Raw genomic sequence first — 6,968 nt, forward strand, 5'->3', positions numbered from 1 at the left:
CGAGAAGAACCTAATCAGATCGTGATCCCTCCCGCAGTGCACGAGTAGCGCCTCCCCCGCCCCGACCCAGAGCGACCCACCCATGGCTTCTGCCCTGACTCCATCTCCATGATCCACAGCATCCATCTCCATCTCCACCGCCGCCACCATCCCCACCCCCACCCCCACCACACCACCTCCCCCCGCACCACCCCAGCCGCCACTCCACCGCCCCACCCCCACACCCCGCTCCCCACCGCCCAAACCCCCACTCCGCCGCCGCCCCCTCCCCGATGACCACCCCGTCCGCGCCGCCCCCCTGCGCGCACCTCGCCGCGCACCGGCTCACCTCTCGCCCGCTCCGCATCCTCCGGCGCTGCCTGCGCGTGCGCCCGCTCGGCCGGCCCGAGATCCGCCGCGACGCGCGCGAGGTGCCCCGATGCTCCCCCTGCCTGGCCTCCGCCCCGCCCCCCGCCCGCCTCTACGCCTGCCTCACCTGCGCCGCCGTCTTCTGCCCCTCGCACGCCGCCTCCCACGCCGCCTCCGCGCCCGCCCCGGGCCACCAGATCGCCGTCGACGTCGACCGCGCCGAGCTCTTCTGCGCCGCCTGCGGGGACCAGGTCTACGACCCGGACTTCGACCACGCCGTCGTCCTCGCCCAGTCCACCGCGCTCCACCCCCCGTCCACCTCCGCCTCGCCATCCGCATCCCCCGCCGCCCCCCGCAAGCGCCGGCGCGTCGACTACCGCGCCTGGGCGCCAGATCCGGCCGAGGTCGCGCTCGTGCGATCCGCCGATCCCACCACCTCCGCCTCCGCAGCCGAGCCCGCGGGCCTGCGCGGCCTCAACAACCTCGGCAACACCTGCTTCATGAACTCCGTGCTGCAGGCGCTCCTCCATGCGCCGCCGCTCCGGAACTATTTCCTTGGGGATCGCCACAACCGCTTCCTCTGCCCGCGCCGCACGCCCATGAGGCACCGTACAACGGATGCCGAGGCCAAGGCCGCGTGCCTAGCTTGCGATCTCGACGAGATCTACTCTGCCACCTTCTCTGGGGAGCGCACGCCCTACAGCCCCGCCAAGTTCCTCTATAGGTTCGGATCTCGCGCTCTATTTGCATTGGTTGATGTCGCTGTGTGATTTTTAGCAACGTGTTCTCTCTTTTGTATTGGGGAAGTTAAGCCGTTAGTTAGATGGCTTTTTGAAGTACTGTTAAGTATGGTCAGTGGGTCTTGTTTGAGACACTAGATTGTATAAAGCCTCCTGCAAATGGTAGTGTGATGTTTGTATGCTATGCCAGGGAGATGTTTGAAGTTAGATCATGCAGATTGCAGGTGTGCTTAACATGAATCGAATGATGTTAGCAAAGATATGTAGCTAAAAGGGTCAAACTGTCCTCAGTGTGTATTGCCACGGATGGAAAATGGTTGCACAGCATGCATATGGCCTGTTTGATGAAATGCCCTCGTATATAGAGCATATATAGCAATGCCTTCTTATGATTATATAAGTACTTTTGGCATGCCTACCTGATAAATGGTCGCTGAACTGTAATTATTGGTCAGGTAATAAAATGCATGAGCACCTGTTAGTTCCTGTCAAGTCACTTGTTTGACTGGTTGTGAAGGTAGCATGCACACTCTCTATTGATGTATTCTTTTGAATTTTCCTTTGTTTAAGTGTAATGCTTTTAGGTAGTCAAATATGCAGCATCTGTGGTAGGTACACAGGCTATTGCTAGTCTTGTTGATACTTCTTTGTGTCCTATCAAAAGTTTCTTACTTTCCTTAGGAACAAACTGTTTATACCTTTGCTCCTCGCATCGTGCGTGTGCTATGTCCTAAGGCATCTTCTTAAGCTGAAGTTATATTTTTCAAACAGTAATTCATGTTTGTAAGGACTATGTGAAGTCTTTTTTGCTGCTGATATTGTTTGATGAACATGGGCTTGCACAGGAAATATGACGCACTATTTGTTTCTTCTGGTTTATGAAAGAAAGTACTTGATTTTCTTCTGATTACTATCGTTCTGGATTCTTAGCTGGTGGCAGCATGCAACAAACCTTGCAAGCTACGAGCAACAGGACGCACATGAATTTTTTATCTCCATCCTTGACCATATTCATGAAAATATAAAGGATGATCAGCACAAATCAAATGAACAAGGTAGTTAGCTTCTCTCTTTCTACTATTTGAATTAAACACTCTTATCCAAAATTTTGCAAAATTGCTCTAAAGATAATCACATATTTAGGACATCCTTTCCTGTTTGAGGTCCGTCTTTTATGAGTTGCACAATGTACTAGTTCTTAGTTGTTTGTCATACTTTTCTTCAGAGGACAGGAAATAAAAGAAGTTTGAAAAGAATAATCATCTTCCTGTAATTGTCTTTTTTTGTTGGCGATGATCTGCTTTACTTATCTTGCTTTTTATATGCTGGACTATTATTTATCTTGATAAAAATATTCCTTGGGGAGAAAGAAGAGTTGTTATGTACTTTACTTTTCTTGTCTTACTCTTTGCATACTCGACTGATTTATCTTTACAAAAATACTGAGTCAACATTTTTTTGTCTAACCTTGATTTCTATTTTGTGCTCATAATAGGTGATGGAGACTGTTGCATTGCACACCGGGTGTTTTCTGGTATCCTGAGATCAGATGTCACCTGCACAAATTGTGGGTTCTCATCCACAACGTTTGAACCTTGCATGGACATTTCTTTAGACTTGGATTCTGGACATAATAATTATCTCGGCGTTGCAAACCCAAAGCTGCATGCGCGCAACGGCGAGAGAAACGTAGCTGGCATGAGTTCCAAGGTATCGACACTCATGAGATGTTTGGAGCGGTTTACCAGGGCTGAGAGGCTAGATGCTGAACAGAAGTACTTCTGTGAACGTTGCAAGGAGAGGCAAGAGTCCCTGAAGCAAATGTCCATTCGGAGGCTTCCGTTAGTTTCCTGCTTTCACATCAAGAGATTTGAGCATTCGACAGTTAAGAAGATGTCAAGGAAGGTTGACCACTCGTTGCAGTTCCCCTTTTCTCTTGACATGACACCTTACCTGTCGTCCTCCATCCTCAGAAGTAGGTACGGAAACCGCATATTTCCATCAGAAGCCTGTGATTCTGAAGCAGTTTCTGAATCGCCTTCAGAATTCGAAATATTTGCGGTGATCACGCATAGTGGTAAGCTAGATGCTGGCCACTATGTGACATATCTGAGGTTAAACAATCAGTGGTACAGATGTGATGATGCCTGGGTAACCAGAGTTGATGAGCATACTGTCAGAAGCTCCCAGGCCTATATGCTCTTCTATGTGCAGAAGACGCTTTACTATAAAGCTTGTGAAAGGGCAGCTGCAGTCTGAATGGTTTGGAAACAAATGTTGAGGGCCTTGTTCTTCACCACCAGGAAACACAGTCATCATCTGGTACAACATGGTTTCACCCAGAGAGAAACGGCTGGCGTTTTTCGTATCCCAGCCACAAGGCAGATGGTCAAGTTTTGTGTTCTCATTGACCTGCAGATAATCGGAGGTATTTTTTTGGCGATATTTCAACAACCAGCCATCCAAAAGGAAGGTGGTCGCATTTATTTGCTGGGTTATCTTATTATCCCGATCAACGGATTTCTCGTGTGTGCCCTTCGTTAAACCGAAAGCACTTCAGTAGTTAATTCATACCATTGGTGGTGATGGTGATGGTCGTCTGACGAAGTGCAATACTATGTAGAAGTGAGACAAAAGGGAACCGAACTTTTTGATGTGTTCCTTTCAGTAATTGAATGCCATGTCTACTGAAGCTAGACTGCCTTGGCCCTTGATTGATGATTCGATTTGTTCTGGTAAACTAAGAGATATATTAGATGAGATAGTGTTTGCCCTTTTTGTTGTCTTTGCTCTGTTTGGGGCTTTCTTTGAACTGTACATCTCCCAGTTAAGCAAACAGCGTGTGCCGTTTTGGAACTTGACAAAATAAGCTCGGCGCCATCCATCTCGTAATATCGTTGAACTGCTTTTGCCCTTTTCTGTCCTCCGCTCTGTTTCTGGATTTCTTTCAACTCTAGATTCTGCAGTTAAGTAAACAGGGCGTGCAGAACCGCCGATATAGAACTTTGCAAGATAAGCTAAGGCGACATCTCTTAAGCTGGTTGAAGTGCTGTAAGGCGCTGCAGGCCTTCTTGCAAGGACGTGAGCGCGCGAGAGTCCTAGAGTTGAGTGACAGACTGATCACCAGAGGAAGGACTCTGCATCTCACAAGACGAGAAGAAAGAACTGCAACAGCAATATGTAGATTCAAAGGCGCAGTGTCCAGCACGGAGGGTTCGCTTAGGGGATTGCCCTGTCAGCTGTAGCCTGTGGGCAATATGCTCGTAGGCTGACAAGCCATTGAGCGCGACGCCGTTGATGATTGCTTCCAGAGCATAGCACATCACTGAGTGCGCCGTGGCTTCCGTCCTTCCACCCGTTTCTGTCCCAGGCCCAGCGCTCATATCATGTCGACTCGATCCTCTTTCCCGTCTTGCGCAGGCCAGAAGCTCTTCCTGAGGCCACGCCATGGAAGGAGGCTCCTCTTGCAGAAGGTAGGAGTAATAATCTCTTCAATCAAACTCGTTTGCTCGTGCTGGACGTACGCGTAACTCGTCTGCTCTCCGATCCTCAGGGTCGCCCTGGTGACAGGGGCCAACAGAGGGATCGGGCTGGAGGTGTGCAGGCAGCTCGCGTCCGGCAGCGCCACGGTCGTCCTGACGGCCAGGGACGAGAAGAGGGGCGCCGCCGCGGTCGACGCGCTCCGGGAGCTCGGACTGTCAGACGTCGTGTTCTGTCAGCTGGACGTCGGCGAGCCGTCCAGCGCCGCTCGTCTGGCGGACTTCCTCAGGGATAGGTTTGGCAGGCTAGACATACTGGTACGGCTTGGTTTCCACCTTGTCCCACTGATTTCTCAAATGGTTTCTGCTGGGATTGTTTTTTTTTTTGAAACGGAGGCAAAAGTTTTGCCTCATCGATTAATTAAGAAGAAGAGAATTGTGAGTGCCTTGTGCTTTGCCTTTGCAGGTGAATAACGCGGGAGTCTCCGGGGTGAGAATGGACGTCGGAGACCCCGCAGCTCTTCACCAAGTGGTTAGCTTAGCTTAGCCCTTCTTGTTTAATTTCTGAGACGGCGCTGATGAATTAAATTACATCAGATATAAGCTAATCAGTTTGCAAATAACCATTACGGGATTATGGGAATGTTTTGAACAAAGTATGTACATAGGAGACCCTGCAGTTCTTCACCTAGTGGTTAGCTTAGCTTAGCCCTTCTTCTTTCTCAGCCCACGCATTAGATATAAATCAATCACTTTGCAAATAACTGTTCACGGGATTATCAAAATGTTTCGAACAAAGTATGCAAATGACCGATGTCGATTCCAAAAGTTAGTGCTACAATCGGGGCTTCAAAACACCAATCCACCAAGCAAAGGTGACATATGCACATTGAGAAGACCATAACAAATAGTATCCGAACAGAGTCGAGTACCTCATTACTTGAAAGGAGAACATGTCTCGTTCCTGCCACTTAGGTGAAGAGAAAATTCTTGATTTGCACATTAAAAGGCACCCCATTTTACACGAAAACTATTGTCTTTCAGAATATTACTAATGGGGATTTCTTGATTTGCTCCTACATCAATGACAGCGTACGAGCATGAGTGCAGCGGAGAGGCTCGAGTGGTTCAACCAGAGGACGGCAGAGCCTTTCGAGGAGGCAGAAGAATGCCTAAGAACAAACTACCACGGCACCAAAAATGTGACGGAGGCGCTGCTTCCTCTGCTTCTATCCTCCTCTGATGCAAGGGTTGTTAACGTCTCCTCTTCCTATGGGTTACTAAGGGTAATCTCTCCAATCTAAAATGAGTATCTTGTACTTCTTCCGTCCCATAATGTAAGACGTTTTTTTGACACTACCACTAGTGTTAAAAAACTTACTACATTATGAGACAGAGAGAGTAGATATCTCATGAACTAAATTGCATTTTTGGAACTAGTATTTCAGCGGAGAAGAACTTAAACACGAGCTTGACGACATCGACAACCTATCCGCGGAGAGGCTGGACGAACTGTCGGGGCTGTTTCTCAAGGACTTCAAGAATGGCCGGCTGGATCACCGTGGATGGCCAGTTGGAGGGTTCTCGGCCTACAAAGTGTCCAAGGCCCTGATCAATGCTTACACAAGAATTCTCGCCAAGAAGCACACCTCTATGCGCCTCAACTGTTTAGATCCTGGCTATGTTAAGACAGACATCAATTTCCACACCGGGGTTCTGACCGTGGAGGAAGGCGCGAGAGGCCCTGTGATGCTGGCACTCATGCCAAAGGAAGGGCCGACGGGATCCTACTTCAATGGCACAGAACAAGCAGCCTTCATGTAGCGATTGCATTTTTCTTGTGCTCTGGGTGTTATCCGTAACTTATGCCCTGGTGAACTACGAGTATATTTTCTTAAGATGATTCATGTTATATATACTGTACTACTCCCTCGGTCCTGAAATTCTTGTCACGGTGGCAATTTTGGAAAAACCCCTTTGGCAAATTCCTGACACAACCCGCACTCCCCGCGTCTCCCCTGCGCGGGAGCTCCTCTAGTCGGCTCCCCTGTGCGTCATCGGAGCTCCCCCGCCCCACGCCTCCGCCGCATTGCTTCCCCCTCTTCGTTCCCCATGGTGAACCATGGCGAGGAGAAGGCTCACTTTTTTTCAATCTGGCCCTGCCCGTCCGACGGTGGCGTCCTTCCCCGAGGGTGGTGAGCCGGAGCTGGCCCTGCCCTTCGTCGACCCCCTCCTCGCCGGCTGGCAGCCGTCGACCACGAAGCCAATCCCCGCCTCGCCGGCCAGCAGCCACCACTATCTGTTGGAATTTTGCTAGTAGGCCTTTGGCCCAAAGCCCAACTAAAATTCTGAAATTCTCTTGGCCCATTCATGCACACATGTGAGTGGAGTGAGTGAGACT

General features: G+C 49.9%; 1 pseudogene; it reads left to right on the forward strand.

Moving 5' to 3' along the window:
• The first annotated feature begins 222 nt into the window (after window positions 1-222).
• LOC123190796 (ubiquitin C-terminal hydrolase 22-like) lies at window positions 223-6,510 on the forward strand (annotated as a pseudogene).
• Window positions 6,511-6,968: the final 458 nt, after the last annotated feature.

The sequence above is a fragment of the Triticum aestivum genome, chromosome 2A (assembly GCF_018294505.1).
Source record: "Triticum aestivum cultivar Chinese Spring chromosome 2A, IWGSC CS RefSeq v2.1, whole genome shotgun sequence".
NCBI classification, from domain to species: domain Eukaryota; kingdom Viridiplantae; phylum Streptophyta; class Magnoliopsida; order Poales; family Poaceae; genus Triticum; species Triticum aestivum.